The sequence below is a fragment of the Anarrhichthys ocellatus genome, unplaced genomic scaffold, assembly GCF_004355925.1.
Source record: "Anarrhichthys ocellatus isolate YVR2014 unplaced genomic scaffold, GSC_Weel_1.0 scaffold37, whole genome shotgun sequence".
Taxonomy (NCBI): Eukaryota; Metazoa; Chordata; class Actinopteri; order Perciformes; family Anarhichadidae; genus Anarrhichthys; species Anarrhichthys ocellatus.
In genome coordinates, this window is record NW_022280067.1 from 3,141,484 (window position 1) to 3,154,957 (window position 13,474).

The window sequence follows — 13,474 nt, forward strand, 5'->3', positions numbered from 1 at the left end:
TATATATATATATATATATATATATATATATATATTTATTTTATTTTTTTGTATTAATGTGGAAAAATTACACTCTGGTGGCTCTGGCACACACTCCCCCACAGAGAGTACGCAAGCAAACGCAGAGGTGTCATCGGACTGTGGGATACTCATCTGGCATCCTTTAACGGGCCTGAAAAGTCCTAAATGCTGTGGGGGCTCAACTTCTAACCCCAGGAAAACACCAATAGACCCTGCAGGCCAACTTCAAAGGGCCAGCACATCAAACGAAACCGAGCGCATCGATGGTCAGCTGGGATAAAAAAAAAAAAACGAGCATGAACCCTCCCATTTGTCAGTCCAATGATTTATACGCATTTTCTCCCCATTAAAGCAGGCGGTTTGTCGAGGGAGCGCAAGGGGTGGCGGTCAAAACACCACAGCTTGTGTGTATTAACATTAAGCGTTGCCGGGCACACGTCGCAGGCTGAATGAGCTGCTGTGTCAGGAAGTGCTCATGCGGAATATAAAATGTTATGTCATGAACAGAGGCTTGCCCCCTCCCCCCCAAAAAAGATAAAGAAAACATCTGTCTATCTGTTTTAGTCTCTATCTTTTGCCCCCGTTTATCTCCGTACAACCCTCCTAACCCCCCCCCCATCAACCCCCCAACCCTGACGCTAGCTTGTCTGAGTGGCCTTTTGCCATGCATTCCTCCCTTCCCTGTTTGGCCTCTGTCTCAGGAAGTGGCCCAATTAGTGGATAAACACCATGGAGGAGATGGGGAGGAGGGGTCGGGCAACTCCCGCCCCCCCGCCAGCGTCTATGGCACTACTCTGTCGGCAGGAACGATGGAGAGGAGCAGGGGATCTGTGAGGAGGGGGAGAGAGGAGGTTAGAGTTGGGGTTTGCAAGCGGAAGACCAACAAATAAATGAATAATTCAAATTGCCAGTCATAATGAGAATGATGCAACGCTCGGCTCTGTGAAAGTCACTCCAATTAGTTTCAACAAACAAGTCGGTCAGGACTAATTAAAAGCCGGATGCTGCATTTGATACTTCCAATGAAATGAGGCAGGATTTGACTTTTTTATTTATTTATGGCCAAGGTATTTTTTGTTAAACTCGCTTTAACATGTTCAAGGCATTTGTTTAACCTTTTCCATTTCAAAAAGTAATCTTTTGATTTGAGAAAAGCTAACAATATTTAACTTTTTGATGCATTTCTATCTTTTGTTTTTGGTTTATTAAAGCACACGTTTTGCAAGGGGAGCAATCATCGGAGCTTTCGTGAACGTCTTTTGGCTGCATTCGGTTGAACTCTGAAAACAAGATTTATTATCAAATGCCAGCAAATATGTATTCATAGCTCTACATGTGTTGTGTTTGCGTGGGTTTCCCTCAGCTCTTTAAACTGCGAGCATAAGAAGAAACATCTAAATTAATCCCTGTTACTTTTTGCACTTCCTGTATTGTGTCTCCACACGTTGCTGCCAAAAGATGATCTGCTGGAAAAGTGACGTGAATAATAGATGAAAATAACACATCCTTTTTTTTTTGTCAAAGTGGATTTCAAAAATGTAATTTGCCTTTCCCGTTTTGATTATGCAATTATCGGTTGGGTTTGCCTCCAGGGACGTGGTAAACGTATCTGCGGTTCGAACTATCCACAGATTGAATAATGAAGACTGTCGACATCGTAGCCTCAGGACAGGAAATCTTGATCCGCAAATAGCTCTCTTAATTAGGGATGTTTATGATCAACTCAAACCACATCTTTTATAGTTGTTTTGATGTAGTAGTTTCCTTTTTAACAAGAGCTTTTCTGAGTTTGGATAATCTTTTCCAAACATTTGCTCTTTGGCATCTTTGCGTCATATATGATCACAGAGAATCAAAAAATCTCATTCTCGTGGAACCAAATCTCCTGGTTGTTTTGCGATTGTACGGTTTACGGGTCAAATGCGCCACTGGGTAAGAGACTCGAATGTACAGTTATATAATCGCATGGGGTTTATGTGCACTTCTCCTCCCCTCAGATTGCAGAGGAATGCTTTTTGGCATTTAGTGAAGTGTGATTTACAGGTGACACTGACTTGGTGTGTGCACATGGCTAAACTCAGGAAGCACTTAGTTTGACATATGACACTCCTATGACCCCAAGGTAGGAACCAGCGAGACTGCTTAGCATGTGACAACTCACGCTGTTTTAAAAAAATCACCTTCTTTGAATCTTCTTCTTGAATATGAGGATCGTAAAAAAAAAGATTTAGGCAGCTTACTGCCCTCCGTTAAAAAATGTCATCTTGGTTTTACAAAATATATGAAAAAGTTGATTTGCATACTTGGACTTAGTTTTATCTATTCTCATGACTCAGACACTAGCTTATAGAAAATATTCAAAGAAGTTGATTTCTGTTTTCCTGCATTGGTAAAGTTTTCCACTAAGAAAACAAGGATTTTTAGGACTTGTTTATCGACTATAATAACTTTAATAAAGTTTTAAAGCAGTACACACACAGGTAGACTGTCACCATTAGTGTGGATTGGTCCTTAGCAGGGCACCCTTACAGGTTAAAAGATTTAAGTTCAGGCTTGAGCTCTGTACATTTGATACTTCCAGAATCATATAATTGATATATTTTTTGCCGTACAACACACTGAGACGGCATGCCATGCAAATTTAATTAAAGCAGTACTTCGCTTGTCTGTCCCCTCTCTCTGTCTAAACTCAGTAATTTGATTGACTGAGCTCCCTCCCCCCTCCCTCCCCCTTTTTGCCATATTACAGTTATTCCAACTGGCAAATATGTACTCTGCATTCCACCTCCGTCAGTGGCGGCACATGTCGCTCCATTTCCCTGAAACAGTCGGCAAACCACCGGTGCAATTACCGTCCCTATATGCCCAAACACAGTCGTAACTGATGGTTAGATAAACAAATGTTATCCGATAGGTACAAATTATAAATGCATGTACTACATTCGGTTTTTTTGGGGGGGGGAGCGTATTTCAGTCGTGGTTTAAATGCTGATGTGTGTTGTTGCCAGCATGTCTGAAAATGTTTGCATTCGTATTGAGATAGCAGTAAAGAGGCCCTGCCAGGATATGCGTTTTCTTTTTTTCTACTTGTTCCCTGGCTGGTGGCTCCGTGTTTTAAGAGTGTTTGTGGAGCAGAGCAGTATACCATATGGCTGTCAGTGTGGATGAATTACTAGAGCGGTCTGTGAAGTGCAGAGATGCAGGAGATAACTGGAAAAGCAGTTTACATGCTGCTTCTTTCACAGTGCACACCTTTGACGGAGGACTTTTTTGCCGTTGAACGACAAAAAATGAAATAAGTTATTTTGCTCTGGGACCGTAGAGGGGAAAAAGTGTACTTCAGATCTGCTACATAGATACAGGAGAACATGTCTTAAACAGCTCATAGAAGTCACTAATGAAATATTGTTACTCAGGATCTTCTGCAGAAGAAATACAGTTTATTTCATGAAAGTGCACAGTCGGTGTAAATGGAGATGTTGAAATCAAACAGACTTTGAGTTGTTTGCAGAAAATATGTTCACAAACGAGTCCTCGATCGCTCATGATTCACACTCATGGTACCCTGTGGCCTTCAGGGACAGAAGGAGGGAGGGTTAAAAAGAGAGAGACGGTGTGTTTGAGGGTGTCGGTGAAACTAAACAACCCACAGGATATAAGACAGTCAGTATTATATTATCTAAATTGCAAGAACGCCAGGCTTGAAACAAGATCTCCCAAATTACACATCACAGCGTTTGGTACATAAATAGTCATTTCCGCACTCAGACCAGAAAAAAAAAATAATTCATGCCTCCCACTGAAAATGGGATTCCTAGTTGTCAAGCCGAGCTATTTATGGTATGCACCACTTTCCACCCTGAAATATCCTCTCTCTCTCTCTCTCTCGCTCTCTCTCGCTCTCTCTCTCTCTCTCTCTCTCGCTCTCTCTCGCTCTCTCTTTCTCTCTTGACAGACAGTAAAAGCCACCTCAAGTCGAACTGCGAGCCAAGATTAAGTTTGACAGGCAAATAGCCGCTCTTAAGACTGCGATGCTGCGTCTGTTGTCATAGCGCGGAGCTGGAGCCTCATACACACACACATTGCAGTCCCCTCACTGAGAGATTTACGGGGCCTGAATTGCAGTGGAGCTACAGTGCAGCGGGGGCCCCCGCTGTGGTGAGGGCCGCAGACACAGAGAGGCAGGCCGGGCCCCGGGTTAGGGGCTCTAAAAAGGTTGTAGGTTATAAATACTTGACAGCGCAGTAAAGCTGTCACAGTCTTCCTGCTGCAGCAAGCATGCACTCACATTTGAACACACACTTGCGGATACACACGTATAACACAACCCGACCTCGGGCCCAGCCTCCTGCTCTCTGTATCCCTCTCCATGGAGCGCTGCAGCAATGAGAAAATCATTTAAAAAATGCTGCTCATTGATGAAGAAAAATTGGAATTATCATTCCATCATTGATCTTATTTTCTGCAATAATCCAAAATCCAGTGTAAAGATCCCATTGGCTGTTTGTTGAGGGGAACCAGTGTGATGCTAACTTTTCGGGTTGGCCTGCAGAAATGCGTCATCCCTTTGCAGTTGGACCTCCCAATGGCTGTCTATCACAATGTATAGTATCCGTATATGTGTGCATGCTATGGAATGACGTTCATTTTACAGTGGAATCGGATATTTTCAGTTGAATGCCATTTAATCACATACAACAATATACAAATAAACGTTATTTATTGGTAAAGATGCACGATAAACACGTGATTTCCATCATGGGTTCTGGCAACAGAGATGTGTCCCAGCGCCGGAAATGCCAGAGACTGGACGCTGTTGACTTCACTATTGACCTCATGAAAGAACCACTCGTTACATTCATTCTTGAGCTGCTTGTTCCAGTGATTCAGGAGAACTTGCCACATTCACCATTTTTCTCGTATTTTGAATCTTGCCTCAGGTAAGAACACACTTTACGAGTGGTGCAGACCTTTGAGCTTGAAAACCCCAGCATACATTATAAATAATCATTTTATTTCACAGTTATGTTGACATTATCCTGACTCTGCAAGCTCTACCTTTTAGTCTTGGGTGCCATTTTCGTGAACGAACACTTCCGGTCATTTGGGGCAGAGGACGCATAACCCTAACCCTTATATGGTATTATTGTGGGTGTTAATTAGGCTAAATTTCAATTTTCCTAAAGGTGCGCTCATTTATGCCCCCGTGGCATTCATCATGTTGACGCTGGTCATTTACACAGTTATCTGAAGTTACGGGCGTTTGTTGAATCTGACGAGGCTCACTCATATGAACCCACCTCGCTAAAAAAAAGTATGAGAAAGTTAAAATAATAATACATCATTGTTCTTTGACGAGATCCATTGTCTCCAGACAGAAAATCAGCAGTTGAACCTCTCGTGTCAACCTCCCACATACACATCCATCATAATACACAGACCACTCCCCTTTTACCTGACACACTCACACACACCTGCATGGCCCTCGACCAACACATGCAGGTTGGCTGTTGCTGATGCTTAGCCGTGATAACTCGTGTTGTCTGTTGTTTGAGAGAAGAGGTGGACTCACGACAACATCCCGACCCCCAACAGAGACTCTCAGAAGAAGGAGAAGAAAACCTATAACGGACCAGTACCTGCATTGAAGTGTGAAAGAAGCTTAATCATGTCGAGCGCTGCTCACTGTGCTGCTGATGTTCAGGCTCCTTTCTCTGTGAAAGCTCAGGAAAAAGGGCCCTTTTCTCTCGAGTGTTTTGTCATGGTTCCTCTTCTTCTTCGTTTTGGTATTATTATGCTTTTACAAAAGGCGGTGGGACAGGAGAAAGGGTGCCGACTAGGGGCCGCCCTCCTGCAGGTTTTTATCTCACCCTGACTGTGAGTCTGTGCGGTTCCCCTGAAAGGAAACTGACAGGACGTCTCACTTTGTTCCTGTTTCTATCGTCATTAAATAGAACATTTGTAAAGACCATGTCCAGTAAATGTAGACGACGTGACATTAACGTAAGACATCATAGGTTTTCACAGCACATGGTAACTGTATAATATTTCACATACTGTATATGACTTCCTGTTTGAGCTCTGTGAGGTGCAGTTTATTATTTCCAATATCTAAGAAAACCAAGTTGCTTGTTATCCGACCAACTGTCCAAATCCCCCAAATAATCAGTTTATAACCATACAACGTGATGAATCGGTTACCAAAACTTTTGGTAGTTGCTTTGTGAGTAATTTTCTTCTGATTGACTGATCAATTAACGTCAAACATTCATTTTAATAAACCTTAAAGCTCAGATGTATTATACGCTGCTTAGAGCTATTGTTACAACGTTAAACAGGTCATAATTCCCTCTATAACATCTGTTTTATGTTGCTGTGAAACATCTCCTACAAAGAACTATTTATTCAAGTTTCTCACCGAAAACTACATTTTACAAGATAACATTTGAACACATCACGGTCACGTGGCCCAATACTCAGTGTTTACTGAAAAGAGCCTCCTTACGCTAGCCGTTAGCTCCGTTGCTGCCAGCGTTACGATGTAGCATTATCAGGGATCCGCCACCAAAAAGTATTATTTGCAGATCTCCCGTTCCCATATTTTTACTTAATACAGGTAACGATAAAACTTTAATTCATCCTACGATGTTTAAACAATGATAACAATACGCGGTTCACATGCCTGAAGAAACACATTCTTGTACAGCCTGTCGTTTACAAAGGAGAATGATTAAGAAGACAAATGGCACATTCTTTACATTCCAGAATCTTACTTCCTGTTTATTGTGGCCGAGAAATTACTCGGCCACTTTGGGAAATCTTTGATCGTAGCAGTCGAGTCACAGTCACTTCCAGACACTTCGTGTTGTTAATGGATTCGCTCTCAAACTCATTTGGTTGATTAAAAGATGAAGTAACAAAAAAATGTTTCCGACCGTGCTAACAATGTATGTCTGCATGTTTAAGTGATGTGAAAACATCTGCAGCCGGACCAATGCCATGTTGAGTTATTGCATCTTCAAGGATTTTCTATTTTGCAAAAAGTCACAATTTAACTTCACCGGCATTTATTTTAAAAGACCAGAAACCCAAATACGAGAACGCACCCGCATGTTTGATTGGGACTTGTTTTAAAATCAGACAAAGAGGACCTTGTACCGGAGCCAATCCGCCTCTCATGTTTTATCACTAATGACTGAAAGCTATAACAAGATATAGGCTTGAACTGATGACTCAGCCAAATACTGAAACCAAGGTTTTCCTTTCCTGAAATATTCAAAACATCAGGCCAAACCCAACATATAAGCAAGGGCTTCTATTTCCCCTCATTTTATTTAATACAAAAAGGTTGTGTGACCCTGCACAGTGTGTGTTAAATCCCAGGGTTATGTGGAACCCAGCCGAAACACAAAGCAGTATTATTAGAGTGTGAAGTGTGAGTGTATTTATCAGATATATGACAGTCATAATAAGATATATAGTGGCTGTACACGCTGGATTCAAGGGGAAGGTTTCTCTGTTTGTGAAGCCGTCAGCTGCTGGAGCAAAAGCCTCATACTTTTTCAGTTCATTCCAATGGAAAGTTTTCTAGCCTCTGTGTTGAGCAAGTTGTGACCCACCAGAAGACATAAAGTGTGTTCATGTATGTAAAAGTTGTACATTTGAGTTTATCAGAACAAGATAAAACATAAACTCTACCTTTTACCTATTTCCTCATTGGCTTTTTTTCTTTTGCCGATCTCATTCCTCCCTTTATTCTCTTATTCTCTCACACACACACACACACACACACACACGCATATATATACATGGGCTCAGAGAAAGAAAGAAAGAAAGAAGTGAGGTGTAACTGGTAAAGAGGGACATGTACATGCAGCTCCTGGTCTGAATAGCACTTCCTGGCGTGTGAAAGGCGAGCTGAGGAGGGAGGGGAGGGATAAAGGGAGTGAGTGGTGGTGGTGGTGGAGGGAGGGGTGCCACCTCCTCCTCCTTCTCCTCTTCCTCCCTTCTCCTGCTGCTGAAAGCCTTGTTTGCCATTCTTGCGAGCACCTCTCTGAAAAGGGAGTCAACGGTGTGGGGGGAGGAATGGAGGAGGTGAGGGAGGGAGGGAGGGGTGTTACAATGAGACGAGGAGGACCACATCCGTGTTTGCCAGGTGTTCCCTTTGTGATCCTCACCTTGCACTCAGGCATGGAGAGCGAAACAGAGAGACGGAGAGGAAGGAATACACCGAGAGAAAGGTGGAGAGAGATAGGGAAGGAGGGGAGAGGGGGAGGGGGGGGGGGGGGCGGGGGAGGGGAGGGGGGGGGGGGGGGAGACAGAGAGCAAAAGAGTGTGTGTGTGTGGGGAGGCATGGAGATACAACACACAAACACACATGCAGAGAAAGAGAGGCAGGGAGGGGAAAAAGCCCCTAGATCCAGCCATTCTTTCACAGAGATAATCTGCAGGAAAGGTGCAGCGAACACGAGGTGTGTGCGTGAATGCGTGCACGCACATTTGTCTTTCTGTGGGTGTGTGCTGCCTCGTATTTATTCAGCGCAGGTTCATGACTTTTATGCACGCTATTATGCTCCGGTGATAAAACGCTTTTCCACAGCCCGTCGACAATGCCTTATCAAAGCCCTAATCACAAGCCAAGACTGCAACAGCCTGCTAAACCTGAACGCGCGCCGACTACGCGATAACGCCGCTTTCCCAGCCCTTCGCATCCTGCGGACCCCCCAAGTCAAGTCAGCTCAAACTTTGTGTATTACTGTAAATGCTGTTACCAAACAGGCTTTTCACAAACTTCTTAACAACACTACAGAGGACATAAATACAGATAATGGGCGCAAATTAGAGCGGGGACCCTTATCTGAGAAAGTTTTGCCCAAAAAGATGCTTATCTCAGAAGACTTTTGCTCTGAGAGTGGATTTTTACACGAAATTGCAAGCAGATGGCAGCCAGCAGAGAAGTTCTAGTTTTTTTTGTGTGATTGACGCACCGCTGCAGCATTGTTCTCGCCGGCCTTAAGAGGAGTTGTTTGTGTAATCTTGGAGCAGTAATGCTGGGTAGTTGCAGTAACCGGGGAACTGTATTATCAACATTAAGTGCTATCATTGGCCTCCAAAACGACTGGTGAAGGTTCTGCCTTTTGCTGACCACGTTTTCACGTCCGCTTTGATTGCCCGACCTGATTTTCCACCATCAAAATTTAGAACCAGTTGTTACTTTTCACCAACAAATTTCATGGAAATGCCAAAACAGGCAAGCACACAAACTATAGGACTAATAATATAACTTCCTCAGGTAATAATAAAGTCTAATTTCATTGGCCATTGAGCTATTATCATTCCTATTGAAAGAACACTTCAATGTTTCACGCCGTTGTAGTACAGTTGGTCTGTTCATTAACTTATTTTGAATTCACACTTCTTGGATGAATTAGTAGTTCCAAACCTGACCTTAGGTGGAGGAGCAGAGTCTTGTTGGAAAGCCAGTGACTTTCAGTTTGCGGTTTGTTAGTTCTGAGATTAAGCAGTTGACAGCATGCGAATAGACCAGTTTATCTATCTTTAGAAACTGAGGGTTGTTGTTTTCTTGCCAAAGGGAATCACCTAGATCCGGAGTAGTTGCACAACCAGAGGTGCGGTTAGGTTGCGGATTTCTTACAAAGCAGATGTGACAAAAAGTCGAGACACGTTTTTTCTTTCATCAACAACTTCTTTTGCATCAGTTTGATGCACAGATTGACTGAAAACCTTTGCTCTTTGGCATTTGATAGCCCACTTTTTTGGGGTCTGTTTCTTCTTCTGCTGTTTTACATCACACCTCGTGGGTGTAATCTGTCAAAAGACACTGCGTGTTGAAGACGTGAGTCATGACAAATTAACCACGCTGCCAAAAACACTTGCTAACATGGACTTTCTCCGTATTATCCGTGTGGTGTTTTTAAAGATGCAACACACTGCTGTTGCTATTGCAGTTCTATATATATTTTATCTTTTAGGATTATGAGTATATAAAGAGCCAAACTCATAGAGCTTATTTAGGAGTGAGATGCAAAAGTATGTCAAAGCAAAGTTTTAATAACAATCACCTGATTACCAGTGCAGCAGAACTTAACTCAGCAGGTAAAGCCTCGCGAGTAATAAAAACAAATTGAAGGAAAAAAAAAAATAATTGAAGTCACAAAGAGCTATAATACAGTAGCCGCAACATTATTCCTTCTTCTTAACCACCGTGACTAAGTCTGAATGCGTCCGCAGCACCATTCATGTCTAGTAGCCCTGGAGAGCATGATTCAATTACCGGGCAGCTTACTGTAAGACAAATACAGAAATAGACTGGTGGGCGGTGTTGTGTTTCACTCAAGGTCAGGAGACTGTAAAATAATATCCCCTTGTAAAAGGAAGGATATATTTCTCTGCAAACAGGGCGTTGCTGAGTTGACTGAATAGATAGCACTGCGTATAATGCAATTATTACTTTGAGATCACTAAATGCCTCCCGTCGGTGGGTCAGCTCTGTTTGATTGATTGATTTTTATGTCGCCATCGTGCGCTTTGGGTGCCCAGCCCACATGAGCCTACAAATCATTATGTTGCAATATTCCTGAACACTCTCTGGTACTACACAAAGTACACGCTATACAGATAGAACAAGTGTTATCTTGTTTCACTGTAGTCTAGAAACGTTGGCATTATTACAGTAAGAAATGTTTAATTGAGTTGGGCTATCGGTGGTCTCAGTGAACTGCAAGCACTACAGCATTGATTAACTATAACTGTCCACCGTGTTGGCTTTCAGTATGTGCAGTACATCCATGTTGCTGATGCAGTGATGGCCCTTGACCCTCTGGATAAACCCCCCCCAGCCCCCCCTATTGGATCTCTTTGCCCTAGTGAAGGATGCCTAAGCCTTGTGGCTGCAGTGTGTTATGCGGCCCGTGGCGCTGACCTGTCAGTCCGTATCCATTTCCAGCATCCAATCTTGTCCACGAATGGCGGAACCCCCCCCCCCCCGGACGTCTCCATGGAGACAGCCAGTCTGACCTGCCGCTGTTCAGCTCAGCACTACTGAGGGTTCCACTTCTCTTTCGGAAGAGCTGAAAGTATCAATTAAGGCAGTACCAGCACCTTTATACACACCCCCAACTCGCAACCCCCCCCCCCTCCCTCAGTCTAATAACTCGTGCAATCGGAACTCAAGAGGACACCAATTTGACCAGATTCCACTTTCTCAAATTGCAGGAAAACACACTTAACTGATGGGCCCTCCCGACTTGAGAGGGGCCATTGTTGTGCGCCTTGACCCTCCACCCCACGCTCCTCCCCTCACCTTCCTCTGGCCTGTCTCCCCTCCGTGTCACATAACAAGCTAAGAGCACACCTTTTTCCACCAGGCCAGCAGGCCCACAACAGGCAATCCTTTGACGAGCCTGGGGCCTCTTTGGGTATCTGAAGGGCCATTCTCCAGGGTCAGGGACCACAGGGGAAAGTGTGTAAATGATACCTGATGGCATGTAAAAAGATCATTTGATAGGTCTAGATAGACTGACATACCTGTCAAAGACTAGAGTACAAGTGCACTGCATGGTAAGAGCTAAATTAACTTGGACAACTGTGGGACCTACAAAAAGACTGGTGTACTGTACACTTTACAGATGTACACTTTGTAGAGCTCCCTGTCTACAAGACGCAGCCACACCATAAGCTTATAATGCAGAAACCGTCTCTTTTGATGCTGTACTGTAGTGGAGAAAGTTCCGCAACTCTTGGGGCACTTTTAGGGCGGTTGCCCACATTCCCCAATTGGTAATCCAGTGTTGGTGGTGCAAGTATTGCTTGAACAGTCACACGTCAGATGTAGCCAGTGTTAATGCAGTTTAGTTTATTTCATACGAATCTTGTGATCTTTTTTTGTTGTTTTTGTGTCAATCACTGCAAGGGAGATACAAAAGCAGTGTTCGTGCCATTCTGTCGAGTGAACCAGGCACTCCTTAAATATAATCTCAAGGGGAAAAAAAGGGTATGCTTTGGGGCGGGGCTACGTTGTGATTGACAGGTCGCTAACATTACGTTGTCCCAGGTTGTTCTCCATGTTTTTCCAGCTAATGAAAGTTAATTGTAACCTTTTTGGGTGCCTAAAAATGCATTGTTTAGCATTCGGTTGTACTTAGCTCCACCCTCTCGTGTCACTTCTGGTTGCAAAAAAACAAGATGGCGACTGCCCAAAAACCAAGATCAAAATGCCAAACTTGAGGCTTCAAAACGTCTGTCCAAGATCCAATGGTTGACAATATGGTGACTACGTCCACTTCTTGTATACAGTCTATTTTAAACATTGATAATCATACAAACATTGGCACTGACTGTGCTCCAGGGTTTAGCAGAATCATCCAATCGTCCGCCGACACCGTTTTCTGTCTGTTCCGGAGGGAAAGACACTTGTCATACTACATTTTCAGAACATGCAGTTCATCACATTGGAAAACAGGCCTCAACCGTAAAAAGCCTTTAAATGGTCCAACACCTTTAAATGGTCCATTTCTTTTTTTAGATTGCTGTACGGCCAACTTTTTGACTCTTTGTTTGTTGTTTATCTGTGCTACCATGTCAACCATGTTTGGCGTTATCTATCTTCAACAAACGGTGAAGCAGCAATAGTTAATGAGGGTCTAATCCTAACAACTGCACCCCACAATTATTCCGTTGGCCTGTGTGTGTTTACCTGACGTGATTCACAGAGCTGTTCTGTGAATCCCTGCCAGTGTATCCTGAAACCTTTGAGGTGTATAACTGCATGTGCAGTTACAGTTTGCTTTGGTTTTCAATCTCTCAATCATCACTGAGAGACATTCCTCAACACACTGTAGGGAAAGCGCAGTATGTAATTTGCACTGTCTGAAAGAATTATTCAACTCGGCTCAGCTGCTCCAAATCTGATGGGAAGTTCCTAAAAAAAGACCAGTGATTTTAGGAAAAGAGGTCAGCGATCACCACATAAATCAGCGTACCACGGCAAAGGATTGCCCAGGAGCAGATGTGACTTTGGCACTTGGCACAGTATTGCTCTACGGATCAAAAAAAAAAAAAAAAGGCCCAACCCTCAGACCATAAACATGTCCTTCTTCAACCCCAAACGGAGGCTACAGCAGCACAGCGTGCCTCCCTCCCTCCCTCCCTGCAGCCCTCCCTCATTCTCTCTGTTTCAACACATCCCTCTGTCGACTTCCTTCCTGCCCCACCCATTGAATTTTAATACCTGCCTGTCATGTTTTCTTCTCTTTCCCCCCCCTCTACCTCCCCCCTCCTTCACCAGACCCTTGCTGCGTATCTAGTAATTACCAGAGCACTGAGAAAACCCTTTCATTTAAAGGATTGGCAATTATCTCAGTGGAACACAATAAAATGGCTTCCCCTCAAGAGGAAGGGGAAGTTTGAGCTGCGGTACGCCGCTGCATGTCGC

General features: G+C 43.6%; 1 protein-coding gene across 1 annotated transcript in view; it reads left to right on the forward strand.

Annotated features, from left to right (window-relative positions):
• The window catches only part of afg2a (AAA ATPase AFG2A), a 102,712-nt gene that overhangs the window by 56,151 nt on the left and 33,087 nt on the right, over nt 1–13,474 (forward strand). The gene's annotated exons all lie outside the window — the stretch shown is intronic.